The sequence below is a fragment of the Pseudophryne corroboree genome, chromosome 2 (assembly GCF_028390025.1).
Source record: "Pseudophryne corroboree isolate aPseCor3 chromosome 2, aPseCor3.hap2, whole genome shotgun sequence".
NCBI lineage: Eukaryota > Metazoa > Chordata > Amphibia > Anura > Myobatrachidae > Pseudophryne > Pseudophryne corroboree.
Genome location: NC_086445.1, coordinates 191,757,732 through 191,772,404, shown reverse-complemented (window position 1 = coordinate 191,772,404; position 14,673 = coordinate 191,757,732). Strand labels below are relative to the sequence as shown.

Below are 14,673 nucleotides of genomic sequence, written 5' to 3'. Positions count from 1 at the left end.
TGAGGAACGCCTGAACCTCCGTTCTTCTTATGATCTTTAGCATTTTCTGAAATAGTATAAGCGGAGGGAATACATACACTGACTGAAACATCACGGGGAATACATACACTGACTGAAACATCACTAGTGCGTCCACTGCTATTGCTTGATGGTCCCTCGACTAGGAATAAGATCACTGAATTTTCTCGTTGAGACGAGACGCCATCATGTCTATTTGAGGAATTCCCCAATGACTTGTCACTTCCTTGAAGACCTCTTGACGAAGACTCCTCTCTCCTAGATGGAGATCATGTCTGCTGAGGAAGTCAGCTTCCCAGTTGACCACTCTTGGAACGAACCTCGCTGACAGAGCGCTTGTATGTTTTTTTTCTCCCAGCGTAAAAAATCCTTTTGGCTTCTGCCCTTGCTGCACCGTTTTTCGTTTTTAGAAAAGCCATTGTAAATGGCCCTTAACTCTAAACCGTTTATGTGGTGACAAAAGTCCTAACTTGACCCTCTTTCTTGGAAGTTCCCCCCCCCCCCGTGTGACTGCTCCCCAGCCCCGGAGTCATGCATCCGTGGTCACCAGGATCCAGTTCTGGATCCCGAACCTGCGCCCTTTTATGCAAAGAGAAAGGCGCAGCCCCCAAAGGAGAGAGATTCTGGTCTTGGAAAACAGGATTACCCTCCGGGGTATGTGTAGATGGAAACCGGACCACCCCAAAGGGCCCCTCAGTACACCCTGGCCTAAAACCTGCCAAATGAATGGCCTCGTAGGCCGCAACCATCTTCACCAGCAACCGAATGCCTCGAAGGATTGACCCACTTGCTGGTCTGACCAGACTCTGGATCATCAGGACCTTTTCCACTGGAAGACAACAAAACGTTCAGCCGTTCTGTATCCAGTATTATTCCCAAAAACCCCGACAACCGCGTCGTTGGGATTTAACAGTGATTCTGGCAAACTCAGGAGCCAACCATGTTGTCGAAGAACTGTCAGGAAGAGTGCAACATCTTGCACCAACTGGTTTCTTAATCTCGCCGTTATCAGGAGACCGTCACAGTACGGGAAAAGTGTGACTCCTTATAAGTGAAGGAAAACCCTCATTACCGCTACCACCTTGGTGAAAATGGTAATGACAATCCTGAATTGCACCCTCAGATAAGCTAATGCAGAGGAAAACCTCATTAGACCACCTTTATCCTTCAACCAGATTGGAGATCACTGCCCTGAGAGACTCCATCTTGAATTTGGACTCCTTTAAAAAGAAATTGAGGGATTTCAGATTTAGGATTGGCCTGAATAATAGCCTGTTCCCAATTGTGACAAGTACACCAGGACAATGACCTGATATTGACACAACCCTTGTTGCGTCGCCTACCACCTCCCCTTCCGGAGACGAAGTGGTAAGGTCGATTTGAAAAATCAGTGAGAGCAAACTTCTGGAAACTCCAGTATGCCCCCTTGGGATACTATTCTTAAAACCCACGGGTCCAGGTTCGATCCAGGACTGACTGAAGAGTTTTAGACGTATGCCCACCGGTGTGGGCTCCCGCAGGAGAGACCCAGCATTATGGTGTGTATGTGGCAGAGACAGATGATGATTTTTCCCGTAATCTTGAAGAGGCAGCTGACCTCTTCCTATTTCTCCTTCCTGTACCTGCAAAGAAAGGGGTATCTATTCGGCTGAAATGACCACATCCTACAATGGTGCGTCATCATCCGTTGTGAGGGAACATAGGACCAGAAGGTATACTTACCAGCGGCATCTGCCGAGATCAAAGTAACTAGGCTGTCACCAAACCAGGCATTACCTGCATAAAGAAAAGATTCTATTTCCTTTCGGAATCAGCATCAGCCTTCCATTGGTGAATCCACTACGCCTTCCTAGCCGAGACCACCATGGCATTGGCCCTCAAATCCAAGAGTCCTATATCTTGCAGTCGCACGAAAGTATGCTGCAGTGTCCTTGATATGACCCAATGTAAGGAATCTCCCATCTCTCCCCAGGGTATATATATCGGATGGAGAAGGTCATGTTGGGAGGTGGTCCTATATTCTCATCCAGTGGACGACTGTAGATCGATTACGCAGCCATCCTGAGGAAGCCTTGACAGGCGAAACGCGTTGACTGCTGAGCAATCGATCTGGCTCCGGAGACTGCACAGACGGGAACATGGAGCTACGGAAGTCTTCCGGCAGACTACAGATTCATCCACTACACCACCGAGGACCCCCACACAGCAGCAACTGACATTGAGGTAGGCTAAGGGCAAATCCTTTACCTATTGCTCCTATTGCCAGCGGGGACATTATATACAGGACTCAAGTACCAGCATTGCCCTACTCACATGGACATTTGTTTACAGTGACGGGACGATTCATAACATTGCAGAGACTGCTTATATGCGTAAATCGCAGGCTACAGAGCCCATACTAAAACTTCATTTATAAGACCAAAGACCATAGAGATATAAGGTCAATCATAAGAGCTTACACCAGTGGGGTAAAACGCCTTTGCAGTGTGCCCACAGGGTTTATATATGTTTGTCTATGTGTTACATGTTAGTTCTGTGTACCGGTACTAGGGAGGGATTATAGGAATAGCATATACCCACCGTTGCACAAATTTATTAAATTGATACAGGATTTTAATGAAGATTTTTATGCAAATAAATTGTTAATTTATTCACAAGGACTGTCCTATTGTGGACATTTTTTATAGAGCATAATATTTATTTCCTTGCTCTAGCTAGGGATGCGCTAAACACCTCATCTATTTCGTATCACATGCCTAGTGGGATTTTGTAGTGTACCCACACGGTGTTATACAGCAGCAACCAGCTAGAGGGATTTGTGTACAGAAATAGCGCAGTTCCTCAGCCCCTTTCTCTTTTAAACCTATATATATCGGATGACCAAGTAACCGACCTTTTTTTTTTTTTAATATACTACAACTCCCCCATGCGCATGCAATGGCGGGTATAACTCACATACGCGTGGACACATAATTAGAATATCACATAGCTTCCTGCATGCATTCCTTTGTGACAGGACCCCGTGCAGAACAGGGGTTCCCACTTCATTCTATCCTTGGCGGGGAAAAAATAACAATCACAATTCCCTTGAGGATTTGAAACCATCCTGTCAGTACTGACCTAGACTTTTTGAAACAGAGCGCTCAGCACATGAGAAGAAGGAACGTTACCTCAGTATTTATTATAAAGATTTTTCTACATATACAGTTGTGCTCATAAGTTTACATACCCTAGCAGAATTTGTGATTTTCTGGCCATTTGTCAGAGAATATGAATGATAACTCACAAACTTTTCTTTCACTCATGGTTAGTGGTTGGGTGAAGCCATTTATTGTCAAACAACTGTGTTTACTCTTTTTAAATCATAATGACAACAGAAACTACTGAAATGACCCTGATCAAAAGTTTACATACCCTGGAGATTTTGGCCTGATAACATGCACACAAGTTGACACAAACGGGTTTGCATGGCTACTAAAGGTAAACATCCTCACCTGTGATATGTTTGCTTGTAATCAGTGTGTGTGTATAAAAGGTCAGTGAGTTTTTGGACTCCTGAAAGACCATTGCATCTTTCATCCAGTGCTGCACTGACTTGTCTGGATTGTGAGTCATGGGGAAAGCAAAAGAATTGTCAAAGGATCTGCGGGAAAAGGTAATTGAACTGTATAAAACAGAAAAGGGATATAAAAAGATATTCAAGCAATTGAGAATGCCAATCAGCAGTGTTCAAACTCTAATTAAGAAGTGGAAAATGAGGGATTCTGTGGAAACTAAATCACGGTCAGGTAGACCAACAAAAATTTCAGCCACAACTGCCAGGAAAATTGTTTGGGATGCAAAGAAAAATCCACAAATAACTTCAGCTGAAATACAGGACTCTCTGAAAAAAAGTGGTGTGGTTGTTTCAAGATGCACAATAAGGAGGCATTTGAAGAAAAATGGGCTGCATGGTCGAGTCGCCAGAAGAAAGCCATTACTAGGCAAATGCCACAAAGCATCCCGCTTACAATACTCCAAACAGCACAGAGACAAGCCTCAAAACTTCTGAACTTTTTGGCCACAACCATAAACGTTACATTTGGAGAGGAGTCAACAAGGTCTATGATGAAAGGTACACCATTCCTGCTGTGAAACACGGAGGTGGATCGCTGATGTTTTGGGGATGTGTGAGTTACAAAGGCATTGGAAACTTGGTCAAAATTGATGGCAAGATGAATGCAGAATGTTATCAGAAAATACTGGAGGAAAATTTGCACTCATCAGCCCGTAAGCTGCGCATGGGACGTACTTGGACGTTCCAACATGACAATGATCCAAAACACAAGGCCAAGTCGACGTGTCATTGGCTACAGCAGAATAAAGTGAAGGTTCTGGAGTGGCTATCTCAGTCTCCTGACCTCAATATCATTGAAACACTCAGTGGAGATCTCAAACGTGCAGTTCATGCAAGACAGCCCAAGAATTTACAGGAACTGGAGGCTTTTTGCCAAGAAGAATGGGCAGCTTTACCATCTGAGGAAATAAAGAGCCTCATCCACAACTACCACAAAAGACTTCAAGCTGTCATTGATGTTAAAGGGGGCTATACATGGTATAAAGAACTGGGGTATGTAAACTTTTGATCAGGGTCATTTGGGTAGTTTCTGTTGTCATTATGATTTAAAAAGAGTAAACACAGTTGTTTGACAATAAATGGCTTCACCCAACCACTAACCATGAGTGAAAGAAAAGTTTGTGAGTTATCATTCATATTCTCTGACAAATGGCCAGAAAATCACAAATTCTGCTAGGGTATGTAAACTTATGAGCACAACTGTATATATATATATATATATATATACATATCTATACACACACACACACACACACACACATATATATATCCTCATATATGGAAACTTTTGTAAGGAGCACAGGGTCCCTAGTGACGTTAATACGTTCCTAATGTGTATAAATCATGTACTGATTGCTATATAATTGGATCTAATCAGGAAACATTACGGTCGACCTAGGAAATAGTATCCGTGTCGATCCAGTTTGTTTGTTTTTTTTTGCGACCTCGAGGGGTCTGAGATAGATATAGCTATGACTATGACAACAATAGATAATTCTACGTCTGTGGCTGGGTCACAGATTTATGCAAACTTACTACATATATTCATCTATAGTTTCTGATATGCATCATATTATCATTCAAATTCTTTACCCAGTCAGATATTGGAGGTGCCGACAGGGCCACCCACACACATCCGAGTCCCCCATATAGTTTTCTTTCGTGGAAAAACTTTCATGTACCAATATGTTGACACACATGTACCCAGTTCGGAGTCGGCGGTGCCTACAGGGTCACTCCCCCAGTCGTTTGTGGGAAGCACCCCGTCCTAGACATGCCGACACACGTGTACTAAACACCTACCGACATATAGGGGACAGACTCACGTAATTTCTGTCAGAGAAAACACAGCTTATCACCCAGCGCTTAAATACGGTTCTGAACACTTATACAATGCCCAAACCTGCAGCCCATATATATTAACATATATTTTACCACATTTACTGTGCCCCCCCTCGTTTTACACCCTGATACTGCCAGCAGTGTGAGGAAGGGCCAGCATTTGTGATAGAGAAAATGGCGCTGGCTGAGTGAACTGTGAGGGCTAAGCCCCGCCCCCGCAATGGCGCGCTTCAGACTCGCAATTTTTGTCAAAATCTTTATACTGGTGGGGGTTAGGACAGTGCTCTGGCACTATGTCCCCTGTTGCCAGTCGAAATTGAGCTTATTTATGCTGCCCAGGGCGCCCCCCCTGCGCCTTGCACCCTATAGTGCCTCTGTGTGGGAGCATGGCGCGCAGCGCGGCCGCTGTGCGGTACCTCATATGCTGTCTATGAAGTCTTCTGATCTTCTTCTACTCACCTGTCTTCTGACTCTGCAAGGGGGGTGACGGCGGGCTCTGGGAGTGAAACCCTAGGCGTACCTAGTGTTCCAGACCCTCAGGAGCTAATGGTGTCCTGTAGCCAAGAAGCAGAGCCTTTAAACTCCCTAGAAGTAGGTCTGACTTCTCTCCCCTAAGTCCCACGATGCAGGGAGACCGTTGCCAGCAGCCTCTCTGAAAATAAAAAACCTAACATAAAGTATTTTCCGAGAAACTCAGTAGAGCTCCTCAGATGTGCATCCAGTCTGCCTGGGCACAGATCTAAACTGGAGTCTAAGGGAGGGGCATAGAGGGAGGAGCCAGGTCACACCCTTTGAAAGTCTTAAAGTGCCCATGTCTCCTGCGGATCCCGTCTATACCCCATGGTCCTTATGGAATCCCCAGCATCCTCTAGGACGTATGAGAAATTAAGTATAGTTAATGCACCTCATTTGAAAGTGTCTCTTATATATATGCACCATTTATTTAGCAATGATTTAGAGACTGTGTGGCTGATTATGAGTTGAATGCAGTTGCATCTGTGTCTTTATGCTAATGCTGCTGCAAAGCGTTTCATTGGTGTACAGATGCGTCCAAATGCACAAGCACTGAGATGCCCACTGTCAGCATTTTTAGACGCACCAGGTACCGTTTTCCATCAGAGTATATGACCTCTTAGGTCAGCTATGTAGCGTCTTTGCATTACATATACAATACTGTGCAAAAGATTTAGTCAGGTGTGGAAAACATGCTGCAAACTAAGAATGCTTTAAAAAACATAAGTGTTAATACTGATGTTTCCATGCTCATTGTGGCTGTGATGTGGCAGCATGGGCACTCCCAGCATGCCTAGTTGCACCCAGCATGCATATTGCGGCAAATGAGACAAACCCACAATGAGAGTGGCTACATCTGTAGTTTATTTTATCATTTAACAAAATGCAAAGTGAATGAACAAAAGAGAAATCTAAATCAAATCAATATTTGATGTGATCACTTTGCCTTCAAAGCAGCATCAATTCTTCTAGGTACACTTGCATAAAGTCAGGGATTTTGTAGGATTATAGTCAGGTGTATGATTATTGATTAGCCTATCATAGCAAAAAGGTGATAATGATCATTTTCACATGTAGGTTGAAACACAGTCATTAACTGAAACAGAAACAGCTGTGTAGGAGGCTAAAAACTGAGTGAAGAACAGCCAAACTCTGCTACAAAGGTGAGGTTGTGGAAGACAGTTTCATGTCACAGGTCAATTATTAATTATTTATTAACAGTTTCTTATATAGCAAAGCATATTCCATTGCGCTTTACAATTAGAACAACAGTAATAGAACAACAATGGGTAAAAACAGACAGACATAGAGGTAGGAAGGCCCTGCTCACAAGCTTACAATCTATAGGGAAATAGCCATTGATACAGAAGGATAGATGCTACCTATTGCATAATGGTCCACCAGATTGCTAGGTTCTTAATGGGTTGAAAGATATGATCACCCAGCAATGTTGGCCAAGTGTCAGGAGGGTGTGAGAGTAAAGAAAGACAAGATATGTGAGGTTATGTGTACCGTACAGAGGGCATGTAATTAGATAGGGAAACACTGAAGGTTATGTGGGTTGGTCTGGCATTTGATAGGCTTGTCTGAAGAGGTGAGTTTTCAGGGAACATTTAAAGTTTTGCACACTAGAGGTGAGTCTTACTGTACATGGGAGGGCATTCCACAGAGTGGATGAAGCCCAGATAAAGGGGCTAATTCAACAAGGATTCAAAACTGCAAAAATATGTAAAATCTGAGACAAAAAATACAACTTCTGAGACGTAGCAAAAACTATGTATGCACAACGAAAACTAGGCGTGTAGGGGGTGTACTAAAGGGCTGGACTCGCAAAAACTACGAGCAGGAGCGTGTTGTGGGCGTATGCTGATTTTCGATAGGCAGGGCATACGCATTTTTTGCAACTGATCGCACATTTATGGTGTGCAGTTTCTGAGTGACTACAGGTCTACCTTAAAATCCGCACAAGCTGACCTCAGTTGTAGAATGTTCGATGTATACTGCAATCATTGCTTCATTACACCCAGCTGAAGCAGCGCACACTGCTGACCACAATTCAGGTTATTCAGTAGCATTGAAACGTAACAACATGTAAGGGGCCCTATACACTGGCCGACCCGCCGCCGAGCTGCCCGACGGCGGATACGGCCGACGAGCGACCCGGCGGCGGGGGGGCAGTGACGGGGGGAGTGAAGTTTCTTCACTCCCCCCGTCACGCGGCTCCATAGAACTGCAGGCAAATATGGACGAGATCGTCCATATTGGCCTGCATGCACAGCCGACGGGGGACCAGCGATGAACGAGCGCGGGACCACGCATCGTTCATCGCTGGAGCCTCCACACTGAAAGATATGAACGAGTACTCGTTCATTTATGAACGAGATCGTTCATATCTTTCAAAAAATTGGCCAGTGTGTAGGGCCTATAAGGGAGCTTTAAACTATTTAACACATGTATTACTCTAAAATATATGTTAGTAACCTAATAATTCATTAAGTAAATAACAATGCAGGTTTGTCAAGAACACACTTGTTTTCCTACAAACATGTACAATAACATTTACAAGCAAGTTTTTTTTTGTTTGGTTAATGGCTCTTTGTTTAAAAGCTGAGTTTTTTTTATGATTTAAAGCAACAAACAATTATTATCTTCAAAAATCATACCCACATACATGTGTAAGTTTTTTTTTGTTTTATTTCCCCTTGACAAGAAACATATGTTTAATCACCACAATAATTGTGATTTTGAGGACATTTTAATTATGCGCCACTTTTTTTTATATATATATTTTCATATTAAACAATAACATAAGGAATGTTAATAATAACAAAGAAACATTAATATGTCATGTATATAAACTTTCAACATAAAACAAAAAAAAATATTTTCTTCCCCCTTTTTCCGCCTGCGTTTGTGGATTCACCAACGGAAGTAGCTGGTCTTGTTGTTCGACGCATCCTGTCAGTAGGCATGGTTGGCTCAATGTTATGTGTGGCTGATGTTAAATTGTGACATCAGAAACCTTTACACAAAAACTGTAACTAACTGTACATTTTTTTGCAAAAAAAAAATGCGGAATTTTAAATCTCATCGCAGAATTTGACAAGTCCACCTTTTTTTGTAACATTGAATTATTGTCACAGATTTTCCGTTTGGGCGTGCTTTCGCAATTTCTCTATCGTCCTAGTGGATGCTGGGGTTCCTGAAAGGACCATGGGGAATAGCGGCTCCGCAGGAGACAGGGCACAAAAAGTAAAGCTTTTCCGATCAGGTGGTGTGCACTGGCTCCTCCCCCTATGACCCTCCTCCAGACTCCAGTTAGATTTTTGTGCCCGGCCGAGAAGGGTGCAATCTAGGTGGCTCTCCTAAAGAGCTGCTTAGAGAAAGTTTAGCTAGGTTTTTTATGTTACAGTGATTCCTGCTGGCAACAGGATCACTGCAGCGAGGGACTGAGGGGAGAAGGAGTCAACTCACCTGCGTGCAGGATGGATTGGCTTCTTGGCTACTGGACATCAAGCTCCAGAGGGACGATCACAGGTACAGCCTGGATGGTCACCGGAGCCGCGCCGCCGGCCCCCTTGCAGATGCTGAAGACAGAAGAGGTCCAGAATCGGCGGCTGAAGACTCCTGCAGTCTTCTAAAGGTAGCGCACAGCACTGCAGCTGTGCGCCATTTTCCTCTCAGCACACTTCACACGGCAGTCACTGAGGGTGCAGGGCGCTGGGAGGGGGGCGCCCTGGGAGGCAAAATGAGTACCTATAAAGGCTAAAAATACCTCACATATAGCCCTAGAGGCTATATGGAGATATTTAACCCCTGCCTGATTTCTCAAAATAGCGGGAGACGAGCCCGCCGGAAAAGGGGCGGGGCCTATCTCCTCAGCACACGGCGCCATTTCCTCTCACAGCTCCGCTGGTCAGGACGGCTCCCAGGTCTCTCCCCTGCACTGCACTACAGAAACAGGGTAAAACAGAGAGGGGGGGCAAATTTATGGCGATATTTTTATATAACAAAGCAGCTATAGGGGAGCACTTATTATAAGGCTATCCCTGATATATATATAGCGCTTTTGGTGTGTGCTGGCAAACTCTCCCTCTGTCTCCCCAAAGGGCTAGTGGGTCCTGTCTTCATTAGGAGCATTCCCTGTGTGTCTGCTGTGTGTCGGTACGTGTGTGTCGACATGTATGAGGACGATATTGGTGTGGAGGCGGAGCAATTGCCAAATATGGGGATGTCACCTCCTAGGGGGTCGACACCAGAATGGATGCCTTTATTTATGGAACTACGGGATAGTGTCAACACGCTAAAGCAGTCGTTTGACGACATGAGACGGCCGGACAATCAATTAGTGCCTGTCCAGGCGACTCAAACACCGTCAGGGGCTGTGAAACGCCCTTTGCCTCAGTCGGTCGACACAGACCCAGACACAGGCGATGACTCCAGTGGTGACGGTGACGAATCAACCGTATTTTCCAGTAGGGCCACACGTTATATGATTTTGGCAATGAAGGAGGCGTTACATTTAGCTGATACTACAGGTACCACTAAACAGGGTATTATGTGGGGTATGAAAAAACTACCTATAGTTTTTCCTGAATCAGAAGAACTAAATGACGTGTGTAATGAAGCGTGGGTTGCCCCTGATAAAAAGCTGATAATTTCAAAGAAATTATTGGCATTATACCCTTTCCCGCCAGAGGTTAGGGAGCGCTGGGAAACACCTCCTAGGGTGGACAAGGCGCTAACACGCTTATCTAAACAAGTGGCGTTACCCTCTCCTGAGACGGCCGCACTTAAAGATCCATCAGATAGGAGGATGGAAAATATCCAAAAAAGTATATACACACATGCAGGTGTTATACTACGACCAGCTGTAGCAACTGCCTGGATGGGCAGTGCGGGGGTAGTTTGGTCAGAATCCCTGATTGAAAATATTGATACCCTGGACAGGGACAATATTCTACTGTCGTTAGAACAAATAAAGGATGCATTTCTTTATATGCGTGATGCACAGAGGGATATATGCACACTGGCATCACGGGTAAGTGCTATGTCCATTTCGGCCAGAAGAGCTTTATGGACGCGACAGTGGACAGGCGATGCGGATTCAAAACGGCATATGGAAGTTTTGCCGTATAAGGGGGAGGAGTTATTTGGAGTCGGTCTATCAGATTTGGTGGCCACGGCTACAGCCGGGAAATCCACCTTTCTACCTCAAGTCACTCCCCAACAGAAAAAGGCACCGACTTTTCAACCGCAGCCCTTTCGTTCCTTTAAAAATAAGAGAGCAAAGGGCTATTCATATTTGCCACGAGGCAAAGGTCGAGGGAAGAGACAGCAACACGCAGCTCCTTCCCAGGATCAGAAGCCCTCCCCGGCTTCTACAAAAGCCTCAGCATGACGCTGGGGCTTCTCAAGCGGACTCGGGGACGGTGGGCGGTCGTCTCAAAAATTACAGCGCGCAGTGGGCTCACTCGCAAGTAGATCCCTGGATCCTGCAGATAATATCTCAGGGATACAGGTTGGAATTAGAGACAGATCCACCTCGCCGTTTCCTGAGGTCTGCTTTACCAACGTCCCCCTCCGAAAGGGAGACGGTGTTGGAAGCCATTCACAAGCTGTACTCTCAGCAGGTGATAGTCAAGGTACCTCTTCTGCAACAAGGGAAGGGGTATTATTCCACTCTTTTTGTGGTACCGAAGCCGGATGGCTCGGTAAGGCCTATTCTAAATCTGAAGTCCTTGAACCTGTACATAAAGAAGTTCAAGTTCAAAATGGAGTCACTCAGAGCAGTGATAGCGAACCTGGAAGAGGGGAACTTTATGGTATCCTTGGACATCAAGGATGCGTATCTCCACGTTCCAATTTACCCCTCACACCAGGGGTACCTCAGGTTCGTTGTACAAAACTGTCACTATCAGTTTCAGACGCTGCCGTTCGGATTGTCCACGGCACCTCGGATCTTTACAAAGGTAATGGCCGAGATGATGATTCTTCTTCGAAGAAAAGGCGTATTAATTATCCCATACTTGGACGATCTCCTAATAAGGGCGAGGTCCAGAGAACAGCTAGAGATGGGATTAGCACTGTCTCAAGAAGTGCTAAAACAGCACGGGTGGATTCTGAATATTCCAAAATCCCAGTTAATGCCGACAACTCGTCTGCTGTTCCTAGGGATGATTCTGGACACGGTTCAGAAAAAGGTTTTTCTCCCGGAGGAAAAAGCCAAGGAGTTATCCGAGCTTGTCAGGAACCTCCTAAAACCAGGAAAGGTGTCTGTACATCAATGCACAAGAGTCCTGGGAAAAATGGTGGCTTCTTACGAAGCGATTCCATTCGGCAGATTCCACGCAAGAATTTTCCAAAGGGATCTGTTGGACAAATGGTCAGGGTCGCATCTTCAGATGCACCTACGGATAACCCTGTCTCCAAGGACAAGGGTGTCTCTTCTGTGGTGGTTGCAGAGTGCTCATCTATTGGAGGGCCGCAGATTCGGCATACAGGATTGGATCCTGGTGACCACGGACGCCAGCCTGAGAGGCTGGGGAGCAGTCACACAAGGAAGAAACTTCCAGGGAGTATGGACGAGCCTGGAAACGTCTCTTCACATAAACATTCTGGAACTAAGAGCAATATACAATGCTCTAAACCAGGCAGAACCTCTGCTTCAGGGAAAACCGGTATTGATCCAGTCGGACAACATCACGGCAGTCGCCCATGTGAACAGACAGGGCGGCACAAGAAGCAGGAGGGCAATGGCAGAAGCTGCAAGGATTCTTCGCTGGGCAGAGAATCATGTGATAGCACTGTCAGCAGTGTTCATCCCGGGAGTGGACAACTGGGAAGCAGACTTCCTCAGCAGACACGATCTTCACCCGGGAGAGTGGGGACTTCATCCAGAAGTCTTCCACATGCTGGTAACCCGTTGGGAAAGACCAATGGTGGACATGATGGCGTCTCGCCTCAACAAAAAACTGGACAGGTATTGCGCCAGGTCAAGAGATCCGCAGGCAATAGCTGTGGACGCGCTGGTAACGCCTTGGGTGTACCAGTCGGTGTATGTGTTTCCTCCTCTGCCTCTCATACCAAAAGTATTGAGAATTATACGGCAAAGAGGCGTAAGAACGATACTAGTGGTTCCGGATTGGCCAAGGAGGACTTGGTACCCGGAACTTCAAGAGATGATCACGGAAGATCCGTGGCCTCTACCTCTAAGGAGGGACTTGCTTCAGCAGGGTCCCTGTCTGTTTCAAGACTTACCGCGGCTGCGTTTGACGGCATGGCGGTTGAACGCCGGATCCTAAAGGAAAGAGGCATGCCGGAAGAAGTCATTCCTACTTTGATTAAAGCAAGGAAGGAAGTAACCGTGCAACATTATCACCGAATTTGGCGAAAATATGTTGCGTGGTGCGAAGATCGGAGTGCTCCGACGGAGGAATTTCAACTGGGTCGATTCCTACATTTCCTGCAATCAGGATTGTCAATGGGTCTCAAATTGGGATCTATTAAGGTTCAAATTTCGGCCCTGTCGATTTTCTTTCAAAAAGAATTGGCTTCAGTCCCTGAAGTCCAGACCTTTGTTAAGGGAGTGCTGCATATACAGCCTCCTGTGGTGCCTCCAGTGGCACCGTGGGATCTAAATGTGGTTTTGGACTTCCTAAAATCTCATTGGTTTGAACCACTAAAAAAGGTGGATTTGAAATATCTCACATGGAAAGTGACCATGCTTCTAGCCCTGGCTTCTGCCAGGAGAGTGTCAGAATTGGCAGCTTTATCTTACAAAAGCCCATATCTGATTTTCCATTCGGACAGGGCAGAACTGCGAACTCGTCCGCATTTTCTCCCTAAGGTGGTGTCAGCATTTCATCTGAACCAGCCTATTGTAGTGCCTGCGGCTACAAGTGACTTGGAGGACTCCAAGTTACTGGACGTTGTCAGAGCATTAAAAATATATATTGCAAGGACAGCTGGAGTCAGAAAATCTGACTCGTTGTTTATATTGTATGCACCCAACAAGATGGGTGCTCCTGCGTCTAAGCAGACGATTGCTCGTTGGATCTGTAGCACAATCCAACTTGCACATTCTGTGGCAGGCTTGCCACAGCCTAAATCTGTAAAGGCCCACTCCACAAGGAAGGTGGGCTCATCTTGGGCGGCTGCCCGAGGGGTCTCGGCATTACAACTTTGCCGAGCAGCTACGTGGTCAGGGGAGAACACGTTTGTAAAATTTTACAAATTTGATACTCTGGCTAAGGAGGACCTGGAGTTCTCTCATTCGGTGCTGCAGAGTCATCCGCACTCTCCCGCCCGTTTGGGAGCTTTGGTATAATCCCCATGGTCCTTTCAGGAACCCCAGCATCCACTAGGACGATAGAGAAAATAAGATTTTACTTACCGATAAATCTATTTCTCGGAGTCCGTAGTGGATGCTGGGCGCCCATCCCAAGTGCGGATTATCTGCATAAGTTGTACATAGTTATTGTTAACTAATTCGGGTTATTGTTAAAGGAAGCCATCTTTCAGAGGCTCCGCTGTTATCATACTGTTAACTGGGTTTAGATCACAAGTTGTACGGTGTGATTGGTGTGGCTGGTATGAGTCTTACCCGGGATTCAAAATCCTCCCTTATTGTGTACGCTCGTCCGGGCACAGTACCTAACTGGAGTCTGGAGGAGGGTCATAGG

At 45.6% G+C, this 14,673-nt stretch overlaps 1 protein-coding gene across 3 annotated transcripts in view; it reads left to right on the top strand.

Annotated features, from left to right (window-relative positions):
• The window catches only part of NFE2 (nuclear factor, erythroid 2), a 113,468-nt gene that overhangs the window by 40,368 nt on the left and 58,427 nt on the right, over positions 1-14,673 (top strand). Inside the window, exon 2 of one of the 3 annotated variants that reach the window (XM_063952172.1) lies at positions 7,067-7,152. The exons of the other annotated variants lie outside the window; for them this stretch is intronic. The gene's annotated coding sequence lies outside the window, so the exon portion shown is untranslated. The remainder of the gene's footprint in view (positions 1-7,066; positions 7,153-14,673) is intronic. 3 annotated transcript variants of the gene reach the window in all.